The sequence below is a fragment of the Camelus ferus genome, chromosome 1 (assembly GCF_009834535.1).
Source record: "Camelus ferus isolate YT-003-E chromosome 1, BCGSAC_Cfer_1.0, whole genome shotgun sequence".
Classification (NCBI taxonomy): Eukaryota; Metazoa; Chordata; class Mammalia; order Artiodactyla; family Camelidae; genus Camelus; species Camelus ferus.
This window is the reverse complement of record NC_045696.1, coordinates 121,757,007-121,771,507: the sequence shown is the minus strand read 5'-3', so window position 1 is coordinate 121,771,507 and position 14,501 is coordinate 121,757,007. Positions and strand designations below refer to the sequence as shown.

The 14,501-nt window shown below is 45.5% G+C and overlaps 1 protein-coding gene across 5 annotated transcripts in view; it reads left to right on the top strand.

Annotated features, from left to right (window-relative positions):
• Positions 1-23: 23 nt before the first annotated feature.
• Positions 24-14,501, top strand: part of LOC106729072 (lanC-like protein 2) — a 104,082-nt gene continuing 89,604 nt past the window's right edge. For all 5 annotated transcript variants that reach the window (XR_004323388.1, XR_004323390.1, XR_004323389.1 and 2 more), the window contains exon 1: positions 24-404. The gene's annotated coding sequence lies outside the window, so the exon portion shown is untranslated. The remainder of the gene's footprint in view (positions 405-14,501) is intronic.

Here is a 14,501-nt window from a genome sequence, read left to right as displayed (position 1 = left end):
ATCCTCGGCGGAGGGGTCCCCGCCACCGCGGCGACCCGGAACGCCGATTCCGCCGCAGCCTCCCTCCCCGGAGGGCCGGGCCAGAGCCGAGCCGGGCCAGGCCGGGGCGCCAGCCGTAGCCACATGTGCCCGCCCCGCAGCGACGCCCGCCCGAGGCCCGGCCCGAGAGTCCCGAGGGAAGCTTGTCCCCGCTCGCTCGCCGTAGGCCGCGCGCGACCCGCGGGAGCGAAACCAAGTCCTGGAGGTTCAAGTTGCAAGTGGGCGGGGACGCGGATATTGTGGAGTGGGCGTTCCCAACCCTTTCTCGGACTACGAGGCCGCCGCCGGCCGGCGAGCAGCAACCATGTGCTCGCCCCGCGCTCTCCCGCGACGAGCTGGCCCTCCCTTTCCACAGCGCCGGGAAGGTGAGTCGGCGGCCAGCAGCCGGCGGGCGGGCGGGCCGGGCGGGGCGGTGGCGGGGGTGAGGGGCGCCGGCTGGCGGGCGGGCCGGGCGGGGCGGTGGCGGGGGTGAGGGGCGCCGGCGGGGGTGAGGGGCGCCGGCGCGGGTAGCGGCCACTCGCCGGCCCCCGTCGCCGCGCTGACGTCACTCGCTCGCGTTTACACGTCACCCATGCGCGCCGCGGTAGTGCGGTGGGGTCTCCGGGAACCCGGCGCAGAACTGGTACTTCCCGGGCGACGGGGCCCTGGAAGGCTGTGGACCTTGTCTTGTCGCCACTTTCCTCCCGGTGGGCGCCTCCTGGCCCCTCGTGCCTGGGCATTCGGAAGTGTGGACCCGGCTCAGGGGTCGGTGACACGCGGCTTGTTTACCGTCGCGGCCCGCCTCCAGAGCCGCAGGGCGGACCCGCTGACCACCTGCTGGTCGTGTCCTGGGGCCTGGCCCCTGGTTTCCCGCCCCCGTTCCTGTGTTCACGGGCACAGGAACAGCAAAGAAGACACATGTTCATACAGAGTCGTGTCACCCTGACGGGTCTGATCCCTGCGCCCCGGGGTTGGACATGAGTAGTCTGAATAACCATTAAGTTGGGAGAGAAAGCGGGCGTGAAAGAACACGTGGGGTATGTGCTGATGCACAACTGTCTTAGTGTTTGGTAAAACCATACGTTACTGGTGAGGTTTCTGTCTTCCCACCGATCTCTGTTCCAACCCTCACTTTACCTCCCCCGGCTTCCGACGTATTTTGTCTTTGGAAACGTGTAAGTTCGCCCGTTTTAGAAGGTTAATTTGAAAGAGCTGTTCTGAATATGGAATCTTAGGCAAAAGACTTCTTTAAACTTCTGTTCTGTTGTATGTGATTAAGAAGTGGAAAACAGTCCCGAACTCACAGGGATGTTGGTGATTGGATTAGGTAAAGTGTATAAACGGCTTGACAAACTGCATTATGTAGTACCTAGTAGGCCCCCAATAAATGCATCTTTTTTTCCTTCTCTTGGAAAGTCAGCGCTTACGATTTAGAATTCAATATCGTCAATACTGTTTTTTTCTGATTTTCTTCTGTTTTCACATACATTTCTGTTATATTTGTGGCTTTGTGTTTAAATCCTTTATAGTCAGTATTTTATAAATTCGTCATTCATACTATCAGTTGCTATCTCAATACTATCCTGTGAGTAAGGAGGCTACTGCAATGCTTAGTTAAAAATGAGTGAAAGGCACTCCTGACCACTATTTCAGTCTCCATGAGAACAGTAAAGTGGTAGGAATAGTTGAGTTTCATTTTATGCCTCACAGAAGATAAATACTTGTTCTGAATTTACATGTTTTTTCTTTCTACCCTTTATATCTGGGTGGTTTTGGTCTCAACTGTCTACCAAAACCGGCTTATGTAAAAGAAAATTAAAGCACAAATAAGTAATGGGGTTGTGATATCTCCATGCAGTTAAACAATTAAAATGAGTCAAGTGGGGATCCTTGCCAGTGGTTGTGATTATATCAGAAAGGAAATGTTCTTTTTTTTTTTTTTTCCTTTTCTTCCATGTTCTTGAACTTGAAAATGAGAGCACGTTAAAGGGAGAGAGGGACTTCTGATTTTAAAAGATGGAAGGAATGCTTCTTAGGTTTAGGAAAATCGTTAAGATAAAATGAATATGAATTAAGTTCCACTGTCTTCTGTGTAGATAACGATTGGCAGAATATTACGTTTTTAATTGTTAAAAAATATTAAGAATGTAATAAAGATAGATGTTACCAAACTATGCATTTGTTTTGATAGACATGAAGTTTCATGAAAATGAGGGTGTTAATGGGTTGAATTGTGTCTCCCAAAAGGATGACATTCTAACCACCTGAACTTCAGAATGGGAGCTTATTTGGGAATAAAGTTATGCTGAGTGTAATTAGTTGAGATAAGTTCATACTGGAGTAGGGTAGGCTGTTAATCCCATATAACACAGGGAGGAGGGAGAAGGCAATGAAAGGATGGAGGCAGAGATTGGAGTAGTGCATCTGTAAGCCAAGGAACGCCAAAGATTGCCAGCAAACACCAGAAGGTAGAAGAGGCAAAGAAGAATTCTGGCCAGAGTCTCAGGAGCATGGCCCTGCCAACGCCTTGATTTTGGACTTATGGGCTCTAGAACTGTGAGACTTAAAATTTCTTTTATTTTTAAGTCACCCAGTTTGTTTAGCACCCCTAGGAAACTAATTCAGAGAGTATTTGTAAAGTAGGCATTGAATAATTTTATCATGATGATGTGTGCTGTTAGTGAAGAAAAGGCTACATAAAATCTACCAACCTGATAACTTTATTAGTAAGTTTTCTTCAAGTCATTTATTGGTCTCATTTAGGTTAGCTATGTATACGTGTGGTGTAATCAATCAATGAAATTCACCTCAACTTCTAAAGCCAGCTCGAGTCTACTTCACTGAATTATGTTTCCATAAGTAGGCTTGTGTAACATTTTGACATCAGTTCAAATATTATGGAAAGCACTGAGCCAGTGTAATAGCAGGGTTTGTTTTTTTTTTTAACTTATGAAAGGTATCTAAGTAGACACTGTTGGCCATTTCTTCCCTTCTTTTTACTTGTTTTTGTCCTGGCCGTGGACTTCAGGATCTGATCCTGGTTAGTCTACACCACCATTTCTCCAAGTGTGCTTCTCTGATCAGCAGCATCAGCTCCCTTTGCTTTATCATCAGGAGACGGAAAACCACACAGGGATTTGACAGGGAAAGTTTAATATAAAGAATTATTACTAACCATAATGATTGGATGAATGAGATATTGCCTGTAAGAAGTAAAGAGAACTCGAAAGAATACAAGAGTGGCTGATGTGAGGAGCAGCCCCACTCCTGGGGCTAAGAGGGCACTCAGGGAGAAGCCCCTGTTACTAGCCGTCTATTGCTGTGTAGTAAATGATTCTCCAGCTTAGTAATTTAATAAACATATATGGTCTCACATAGTTTCTCAGGGTCAGGAATCTAGTTGCTATAGCTTAAGGTCCAGTTGGCCGTGATTGGTTGTCCTCAGATTTTGATTTCGTAACCTTGAGGCATTTACAGGTCTGGGTTTTGGTGTGCATAGGTAGGTTGGAAAGGTGTTAGAGCCACCTTAGCTAAATGGTCTCCTTGTTTAACTAACTTCATAATATTCTGCTTTTGGTCCCCCTCTCATTCATGAGAGAGTGACATCAAATTGTGTGTAAGTGCACCTTCAGTCACCATCGGAGTTAAGTTTCTCTTGTCTCATTGTGAAACTCACAGGCTGTGATGTCAGGTCCGTGGAAGAACTGTTTTTGCTGTTCATCTCGTTCAGTTGTTTGTTTCTCCAAGAGCAGAGAGACCACTTGCTGTGCTGCTGGTGGCCATGAATATGCGTTTAAGACCTTTGAGAGGCTACAGACCACCAGGGAGACTATAATGATGACTGTTAGGAGGATAATTACCCTGAGACTGAAGAATAGTCCTTAGCCAGGGCCCCACCCCATGAACCAAACCGGTTGGTATCAAATAAATCAAAGAATATACCTGATGGGGCATCAACCTGATTTAGCCGAGTGGCTTACTTGCTGATTTGTTTTTATTTGCTACAATAGCAGAGGTGTTGATGCAGGTGTAGCAGGAGGTATCGCTGGCCTGATTAATGCGGAGATCTCCTGGGGGCCTTTAAGGGCCTCCTTTGATTTCCTCTTCTGACAGCAGAACTGTTAAAAAGATAAACTTGGGACATGTTACAGATTTTAAGAGATTTGTGAGCACAAACCGATTTGAATCAGGCCGCGCCAAGCCAGATGTGGTCAGGGGCACTTCTCCAGCGGGAGCCTGGGGAGCAGTGTTGGGGTAGGGGCACCAGCCCTCCGGGCAGTCAAAAGCTTAACTCTGTGTATGTGGGTCTTCTGTACTGAGTCTTCCTTATCCAGGGATTTAGCCAACCAGGAATTGTGTAGTACTGTAGTATTTACTATTGAAAAAGATCCACATAACAAAGGGGACCCCTCGCAGTTCAAACTCGTGTTATTCAAGGGTCAACCGTGTGGAAGCAAAGTAAGGGCATGATTGATTGGCTGTAGCTTAAAGCCTAGTTGTGGGTCTGTGATTGGTTGTCCTTAGTGTTTCGATTTCCTAACCTTGAGGCATCCACAGGCTTAGATTTTGGTTTGCTTACTTGGGCTGCCAGAGCTTCAGAGCTACCTCCGCCCAGTGGCCTCTGTGAATGAATCTCTTGGTGGGGCTTTGCCAGAGCAGAGAAAGGGTGCACCTTGAAAGAGGGATGGCAAGGAGTGAGATATGCCTGGAGAGGGGGCGCGTGAATGACACTGGGGGGTCATGAGGCAGAAAAAGTGGACTGGAGCCAATTTTGAAGGACTTGATGGGTCCTGCAGATTGTAAAAACTTTTCCACACAAACATAAAGACTAAGAAAATTTTTACTTGGGATCTATAATTTGGCATAATCTTGAGCTGTTGGAAATGCTCCATTTTATCATTCTTCACTTAATTTTCTATATTTCTGTTTCCAAGTTTAAGCTTTTTCACTTCAAATTTGTTTAATGTCATAATATGTCCTGGAAACATAAGGAAATATTGCACTTTTCAGTAGCCCAGAGAAATACAATTTTCTTGCATTCAAAATGAACTAAAATGGGGCTGAGGGAGGGGATATACCCCTACAGCCTTTCTCTTCAGAATGAGATTTGTGGACCAAACACTTCCAGCCTTCCCTGAAAGCTTGTTGGAAGGTGCAGCTTCCACCCTACACCCGGGGAACCAGAATCTGCATTTGGTTCTGAAAGGGTCCCCAGGCCAGCGGAGGGTCCATGTGCCCGTTATGTTGGTGAGCACCGCTGACAGCTTGTTGAATTTTCCTGTAATGTGCACTTCACCTGCAGCCAGTTTTCAGTTCCCGGTATGGGGTATGGAAAATATTGACGTGGGAGGATTATGGAGGGGAGACTACAGAATGTTTGTTGTAAATCAGTGTTTCCCATTGCTTGGCAGTGAAGTGTGGTGCGGTTGAGAACTTGGATAGGCCTGGGTTGGATGTCTACTTTTATGCCACTTATTCGCTATAGACTTCGGGCAATGATGGTACCTTCCTGATAGATTATGGCAATTACGTCAGTGTCAGTTAATACATGTAAACACTTAGAACAATACCCATTAACATAGGATAATAGCATTTATCTCATCAGCTTATAGTAAAGGGTTAAATTGAAAAGGTACTTGAAGTTCTTAATATAATATTGGTGTAATATATTGGTTGAAAACATATGGTAATGTAGTTGTGACACAACCCCTTCCTCATTAGGTTGCTAGGGTGTTTGAGTTAAGTCTATTTAAAGCACTCAAAACAGTGCCTAATACAATTAGTACCTTGTTACACAGTTACTAACACATGGGTGAGTAGTTGAAGAGGTCAGTTAGTGGTAGCTGTTAGCATTATTATGCATCTATTAGCATTATTATCTATCTTATTTTTTATTATTAGAGTGTAAATGTGATCATGAAAAATTTCGTAGTTTCTTTCTTTCATGGAATATTAAAATGTTACACATCCTCTCTCCTTAGAGAAGGGCTTATTCTTGTGCCTTTTCCTTCTGAGGAGAATGTAGTCAGACGGGCAGTGTTCGTGTAGGTGTGTTCACAGATTATCAGCAGTTCCCAGATTTCTAAATCCCACACCGCACGCTTTCCTCACTGTCATCATCTCTGCAGTAGGGGCACTAACGCGCCTGGTGGTGAGGGTGAAAAAGGATTATTGGATGTTGGAAAGTCAGCTCAACTGTCTGCCCACAGCTCTGTCAGCTCATCTTCTGTTTTCATTTGGTCCTCAGCGTCATTGAGAATTGTTGTATATCGTGACATGGGTCTACAGAATCACATGCTTATGCTTGAAACCTCAAATAGGAGCTCTGAAGGTTTAATCCATGATTAGTGAGGGCCTACTGTAATTCCTTTTTGTTTCTCTTCCCCACTTAACTTTACTCTTTGAGACAGGAATTTTTTCTTACCTATGCTTGAATTACTATTATTAAAAGAAAAAAACTTCACACTTGATACCAAGCCAGGACATAGTAGATACTGAGTAAATGTTTGTTGAATGAAGAATAAATGTACTAAAGTAAAAAACTCTTATTGTTTTATTGGAATTATTTTTATATATTATTTAATAGCATCATTTTATTTTTAAAATCTCTTCTGTGTCTAGAATGTTAGGTAGGGTCATGATCTAGGTCCTCTAGACAATATTCTAAACTAACGTAAGACTGTAATGTACCTTATGGGTGTCGCAGGTGAGGCCTGTACTCTGTAGTGCCACCTGGTAGTCTTCTGGGGCCAAAACAGGTTTTGAGCAAATTTTACTTGAATAGAATTGAATATAGCAAACTGAGTTGCCTTCTCAGAAAGTGCTTCTCTTCCATAGATTTTAGCTAATACCATGCAGCAATTGTGTAATCAAAATAAAGCCTAACTTTTCACTGACAGCTTTCCAAAAGTAAGTATAGTTTGACCACAAAGTCCCACTGTCCCTATGCTAACTATAATCATGTGTGCTTTGAGCCTTTGGGTGCAGTTTATTAATATACCATCACTTAGCCATTGTCCTTGGTTCTTTATTGAGATTGTAAACTTTCTTGTAGTTATCATATATATCCCTTAGAGTATACACAGCAGGTTATCAATTCATTTTTAAGATATGAAATAAATACATCAAAATTGGACAGTTGCATGTGTTTAGAATATGTAGTCTAGAATATTTTCTGTTAATAGTATTACTGAGCTTGAAAAAAGGAAAAGAGAACAGACCTGATTATGTAAATATATGTTTTTTTTTAAAAGAATGAACAATTTTCAAACACCTAAGCCAACAGCATTTCCTCGACACACATTTGGTTTAGATAAGCATCCTTCTGTTTCTTGAAAACACTAGTAGTGAAGGTAGGAGTCGCACCACCATCTCATTCTTTACCGTCAACGTGTACAGCGTTTCCCCTTTTCTCCTTCAGTAACTTACTTTGAGGTCTCGATCGGGGTACTTTTGCTTATTCATTTTTGTTTGCAGACAGAGTCTTAGAAAACCAAGCCCACCTTCCTCATATGTGTAAACCATTCTAAAGCATCTTCCCCTGGGAGATCCGAGATTATGGAATGCTGTTTCCTCAGCCTGTGCCCTAGAGGAAAGAGGTCTGTGAAACCTTTCCTGTGAAAGAATTCCTGGCTGGTGTCTTACATGTGCACATATCCTGGTGTGTGTACTCTGTATCATCACATACACAAAACTTGGGTCTATTTTTTATTCTCTTTAAAAACGTAGGTAAGTTATTATTTAACTTTAGTTTCTTTGTCTGTAACATGGGGATGATAATGCTGTAAGTTATCAGAATTGAATTAGATGAAGTGTCCCAAGTGCCGAAATGTATGAGGAGTGTAATAAATGATTGTATTCATAAGCTCTCATGGTACATTTAAAGTATTCATGCTCAGAAGTTTGACTCTAGAATACAGGTTCAAACCCTTACCTTTTGCTTTAGGAGTTACTTATATGTGCATGTTAAACACCTATTTTGAGAGTTTCTACTCTCTTCAAAGTTCAGATCATGATTTTTTAAGGTTGTTAGTTTTTTTAAAGATTTCTGTGTTTTTATATTTGGCGGTTGTATTTCCTCGAACACAACTTTCATGAAAAGATACGGAAAAAACATCAGTATTTGAGAAAGAGAATGATTGCGTATTCCTTACTTTTCAGCCTGGACTGCTTATCTCTTCAGAAAGGACCACACGCTCTTTGTGCGTCGGCACAGAGTGGGGCACCTTCCACGTGCGGACTCCTGACCCTTCTAGAAGCCTCATGTCAGATGCTAGTTTCTCAGTTTCTCAGACTTGTCCAGGGAGACTTCTTTACTCGGCCACACACAGGCCATTCAAAGGGTTAAATAAGAAAGTCGTGTTATTTTCCTGTTGCTACCATAAAAAGTTACTACAAGTTATTGGCTTCAAACAGCCCATTTATTTCCTCACAGTTACGTGAGTCGGGAGCCCGGGTGCAGTGTGGCTGGTCACCTGCTCAGAGGCTCACAGGCCAAAGTCAAGGTGTCGGCAGGGCTGTGCTCCTTTCCGGAGGCTCTGGGGATGAGCCGCTCCAGTCTCAGGTGGACAGGGAACTCAGGGCCCTGGGGCGTAGCAGTGTGGCCCCTGTTTGCTTGCTGCTGTCGACTGGGGCTTCTCTTTGTTCCCAGGGCTGTCTGACTCCTTGTCAGGCTTCCACGTGGCCCTGCAGCCACATGAGAGCTGGCGTCTCACACTGCAGAGCTCTCTGCCAGCACCTTCGGCCACATCCTTTGGCTCCAGGCAGAGGAAGGACTCATGTGGATAGATTGGCCCCACTTGAATGCCCCAGGACACTCCCTACTTTAAAGTCTGTGACACGTTTCAGATTCCAGGGATTAGGGCGTGGACATCTCTCGAGGCTCTTCTGCCTCCCCTGAAAGTCCTCAGCATGGTGGTTAGAAGCGTGGAGTCGAGCTGGTTGCCTGGGTACCACTCGTGGTTTGTATCATTTTGGGCCAGTCTGTGCACCTCATGTTTGTCATCTGTAAGATGGGGATAATACTTGTACCTTGGCCATGGGGTTGTTTGATGACAGTGACAATGCCTGGTGGGAGGACACCCACAGACTTGGACAGGGCATGTGTGTCCCCGTCGTGGAGCTCAGGGGACAGTTGTCCACACACAGACAGCTGTGCCGAGCAGACTCGGAAGCATGTTCCTGCTTGAACAAAGTTCCATGGCCTTTTACCCCACTGAGGGCTCCTAGTCCAGGAGACGTCTCTTAGGTCCCACGAAAGCCCCTTTCCAGGCTCACAGTGGTGGTTAATGCCCTTCCGTCTCCTCTTCACCCTTCTGAGCGCCCTGCCTACACACTTGTTTGCCTCCAGGAGCAAGAGTTTGAGAACAAACCAGGAAGATTTCCCAAATGCCTTCTGCAAGGGTGAATCAAAGCCCGTTTTCCAAGATACACCATATTCCCAGCAGCTCCAGGCTGTAGACATGTCTGAAGTGTGTATGTACAGACACCTTTCCCTGCATATTTCAGATTACACATGGCTCTTCAGGCATTTACGATGTGACGTCATAATTATGTTTATGTTTGTCCCATTAGACCGGGAACTGTCGAGGGTGGGGACCCAATCTTAATTCAGCTTTTGTCCCAATAACAGTGCCTGGCACGTGGAGAGCAAGAATTATTTATTTTTCAGAAGAATAATAAAATAATGTAATGTTAGACTGAAACTTTGCTAATGATCCACATTCTTTTTCCTCAAGTATTTCTGTAGTGTATTCATACTGTGTGATTGAGTGAAAGCTATAAACCTTTCCAAAATCTAAAGGTAAACTGTAAACAGAATCAAGCAAAGATTTTCACAGTAAGTGCTTAGCATGTGGAGGCCCAGGGACTTTGGAATTACACGGTCCAGTCACAGCTCCAACAGCTGTCTCTGTTATGTGACCTTGAGCTAGCCTCAGGTTTCTCACCTAAAAATCAGAGAATCATTCGGTGATGTGAAGATTAATTGAGATACTGTGTAGAGCACTTAGTGCCAGGCATATAAATGCTCAATAATTATTCTCTTTATAATAATACCATTGTTAAATAAGATGAACCAGTTAAAATTTCTTCAAATACAATTACAGCATGATAAATTTTCTTCTTTGTTCGTAAGACTTTGATTCCAATATACGCAAATTAGAAGTCTCTTTTATGAGAGAGAGTTAGAAAATTGGGAACTAGAAAAGATACTGTAAAGCAAAGGTAAAGAAGTTATTTTTACAGTGAAATTTTGTCAAGTATGAAAAGGAATTAGAGCAAGTTATCATAAGCCTTAGAACTATACTCCAGTAGCATTTACGAGGAATAAAGCATATGCTTTGCAATAAAGTAATCCGGTCGGAGCTGAATCTGTACATAAATGTGCGTTAGGCCTGCATTCAGCTACAGTGAACAGAAGAGTCAATTTGGGAATATCTTAGTTGGATTGTTTTTCCCATAGAACAAGAAGTCTAGAAGTAGGCAGCTGTTGGCATTGATTTCAACCAAATCAGGGTTGAAATAATTGCAATTTGTGCACTTATGTTGGTTTTTCTCATATTTTTTGTGTTGTAAGAGGGCTGCTGCAGTTCCAGATTTCTTGTCCAATTTACACCAGGATGAAGGGAGAAAAAAGAAGGGCATGCCAGCTGCATCTTTCTCTTTTATCAGGAAACATGAGAACCTTCCAAGAGCCCCTAGAGGACTCGCACTTGTGTCTGGTTGGTCAGAACTGTGTAGTGCCTGCCGCTGGTCATAAGGGAGTGGGGGAAAGCAAGAGCTCTCCTGGGGCTGGATGCGTTGCTGCTGTGAACACAACCAGGATTCTGATCCTACGGAAGTAGAGTTAGGGGAGTAGACACCAGCTGGGTTCTACCTTATGGGTTCCATCACATCAGGTTATAAAGAGGTCGTACTCCAGTGTTTCTTCTTCCCATGAAAATTATTCTGCATCTCTGATTCATGGGAGAATCCAAAGAGCAAGACACCGGAGGCTTAAATTGCTAACTTGGAGTGAAAAAGTTGTGTAACAGTTGGATGGGGAATCAGACAACTAGGCACATTTATTAACAGCAGTACGTACTAGTTCTTCTGATCCATGAACGCAAAGTATCTTTGCATTTGTTTGTGTCTTCAGTTTCTTTCATCTGAGTCTTACAGTTTTCAGCATACAGGTCTTTCACCTCCCTGGTAAAATGTCTCCCTAAGTATTTTGCTGTTTTTGATGCTGTTGTCATGGGATCGTTTTATTTCTTTTTTCAGATAGTTTATTGTTAATGTATAGAAACACACCTGATTTCTATATGTTGACTTTATATCCTGCAACGTTACTGAATGTATTGGTTAGTGGTGTCGGTTTTGTGTTTGAGTCTTCAGGGTTTTCTGCATGTAAGATCATGTCTGGGGGCCAGGCGCGCTGACCTGGAGCGCGTGTCCCGGGCGGTGACGCCGGCGGCGGGCTCCACGTGTGCGGCCGAGGGGCGCCTGATCCGGCCAGCGGGCGGCGCGCGGGGGAGACTGGAGCGGCGCGGGGTCAGGGGGCGGCGCGCTGTGCGAGACCCCCGCGTGGACATGGAAACGTGAGAGCGGGCGACTCCTGCTCCTTGTCTTCAGGGGGCGCCTTCCTCGCGCTCACCCGGGAAGTCCCGCGCTCCGCCGCCGCCTGGGCGTGTGGGAGCCGCGCCGGGCGGGGGTCCCGGAAGGTCGCGGTGTCGCCCCTCTTCCTCCTGCGCGTCCTTCGGGGCCCGGGGGAGGGGTCGGGACGGGCTGGGGGACAGCGGCACGTGGGCGCGCGGGGCGGGGGGCGCTGAACCCCGCGGCGACGGTTGCTGCGGATCCCGTGTCGGAATGAGAGTCCCCGGGCGCCCGCAGGGCCAGGCCCCCCCCCCCCCCCCCGCTTGCGCCCTTACGGCCTCACCTCCGGGAGCCTGGGGACCCTTCCCCCTGTGTGGGTCACACAGCCTTTCACAGGGCCGCACACTTTAAATTGGCCTCCCCATCTAAGACAGTGGCTGTATTGATTTCCTTTTTCCCACCTGCAAGGGGGGCGGCATCAGTGAGTAGACGGCAGCAGCTGACCCTTTAAAGGGATTATTGCTGAGAATCGGAATTGATCACTTCAACCTGGAAAGGTTTCTGGGCAGGGCCCAGGCTTAGAGCGGGACTGACACTTGGTGTTTGCGCAGACGCTGGGACCCAGAAATGATGGGGACCCTTCCTTCAGGAATTGGATGACACCTGGGGTGCGCGTTTCTGCCCTACACTTGGAGTTTTGCAAGGACTGCTTAGTTTTGTGTATTTGACCCTACACCTTTAGGTGTGTGGTTCATCCTTATGGTAAGAGCTCTGCATTCTTCAGCTCAAAGTCCGAGTGAGTCACTTGAGCCTTTGAGTTTCTCTCTTCCTCACCCTTTTACTTCTCTCAGTTTTCTTGGAGACAGTACTGGTTAAGTCTCTGGTTCTGTGTGTCCATTTCACACAGTGACGTCTTCTGGCGGTGGTAGCACAGAGAAACGGAGGGAAGCCAGCCTTGTGTACAGTTGCTTCAGGCTTGGGCCTATTGTCCTGTTGACGTTCTTTTTCTTCTGGTAGTGGTTACAAGTCTTCTTTTAAGTTAGTTTATATGAAATAATGTTTTCTGGCACCAGATCAGTCCATCGAGAGCAGTAGCTTGTTAGATCTGACAGCAAGCAGTGGAGGAAAGCTAGCAGATCATACTTGCCTGGATTCAAGTGCCTCCTGTGTGTCAAGCTCAGTGCGTAGACATATTTCAGTGCCCCTAGCAATCCAGTGGGGAGGGGAGAGTATAGTCCCCACTTTACAGATGAGGAGACTGAGGCTTCTGGAGGCCAGGCTGCTTGCCCCAGACTGCTGAGTAGTGGAGAGGCAGAGCTTGGCTTGTGTCTTCCCTGCAGGGCAGCAGAGCCCAAGAATGCTCCTGTTTGCAGGTCCAGTGTATGAGTATTTCCTGAGGGCTCCTAAAACACAGAGCCATTTACTTGTCCAGGCTCCAGTGCACCTCTGCTTGGAGTTGGGGGATGACCTGGTGACACCATTTCTAGCCCTGCTATGTCCTCAGAGAGCAGAGTTATAACAGCTGGCTTTTAAGAACCAAGCCACAAGGTCACTCCTTTGGTTTCCTTCCATAGCCTGCAACTCAGAAAACAATGTCCCTTTTCTGGGAAGCAGTGTAGATTGGGTGTTTTGAGAGTGATTTGCTAGACCCTCTTCTTACATACTCTCCTCCACCCTTCGTCTTTCATCCAGTTTCTTCCCTAAAATTCTGAAGCTGGTTTTTACAGAGGATTGCTTCTCATCTGGGATGTGGTGTAGAGAATGGGATGGCTCCTGTATCAATGATTTGGATACATTGTTATTTCTATTCAGATGACATCATTTTTTTAAAATGCCAAGTCATCTCTGTTAATGCAGTATTATTTGGCAGATCCTACAATCTTACATTTTGATAGTGAGGAAAGAAGTAAGGCTGCTCTTGGTAGAAAAAATCCTGGAAGGATTTGTACCAACATGTCAACAACAAAAAATCTTTGGATTAGGGTTAGCAGTAGGGTTTTGTTTGTTTGTTTATTTGTTTTTGTGTTTTGGTTAAGCTTTTTGGTATCTCTATTTTCTGATTTTTTAAAAGTTAAGGAATATTGTTTATTTCAGTAATAAAACACATTTTAAAGACTCCAATTCTCAGTTCTTCAGTAATTCTCACTTGTTTTGCATCATTTATTTTGTGAATTTCTACTGTTGCAAGTAGTGATTTCTGGATTGATTTAGTCAATAGATACCAGTGTGCGTACTGTGCCTCCAGTGCTCAGCGGCGTTTGCTGTGAGATTAGTGGGAGAGAAGTCATAACTAATCTCATAAACTTGGGGAAACTTACAAGCGCCAAGGAGAGAGGGACCCTGTGACCTGGTGAGCAAGACTTGAGGGGGGGCCTTCAGCTGGGATCAGAGGATGTGTAGGAGCTAAATAGGTAAAAGAGAAAAAGAGTTTTTCAGGCAGAGAGAGTGCTTGGGACTGAAGGAAGATCAGTGTGTTTGAAGCAGAGAGAGACAAACAGGCAGTCACTCCCCAGGGCTGAGGGGGTCTGGAATTTACCTTGAGAGCAGTGGAACCCCATTGGAGAGGATAAAGCAGGGGCTGGTGCAGTGAGGGTGTGCTGAGGCTCATAGTTAGGACCTCGTGGCCCTTGGATACCAGAGGACTGAAAGATGCACCTGAAGGAGGTGAGTGGGGAAGGAGCGAAGCCATTCTGAAATGTTGGCATTTTTTTCTGGTGTTTTGTTCTCTTGAGAAAAAATCAAGAATGACCCGCAAGGTCTTGAATATGTCAGTTTCCATGGGGGAAAAAAATGTCACACCCTTAGCACTGAATCCGTTTAAGGACTGTTGGTGTGCTAATCTCTGAAAGTGTGGACAACTCAAATGATTGGAGAACTACCTGTTTGCACTTGGGATGCTTCTGTGCCGT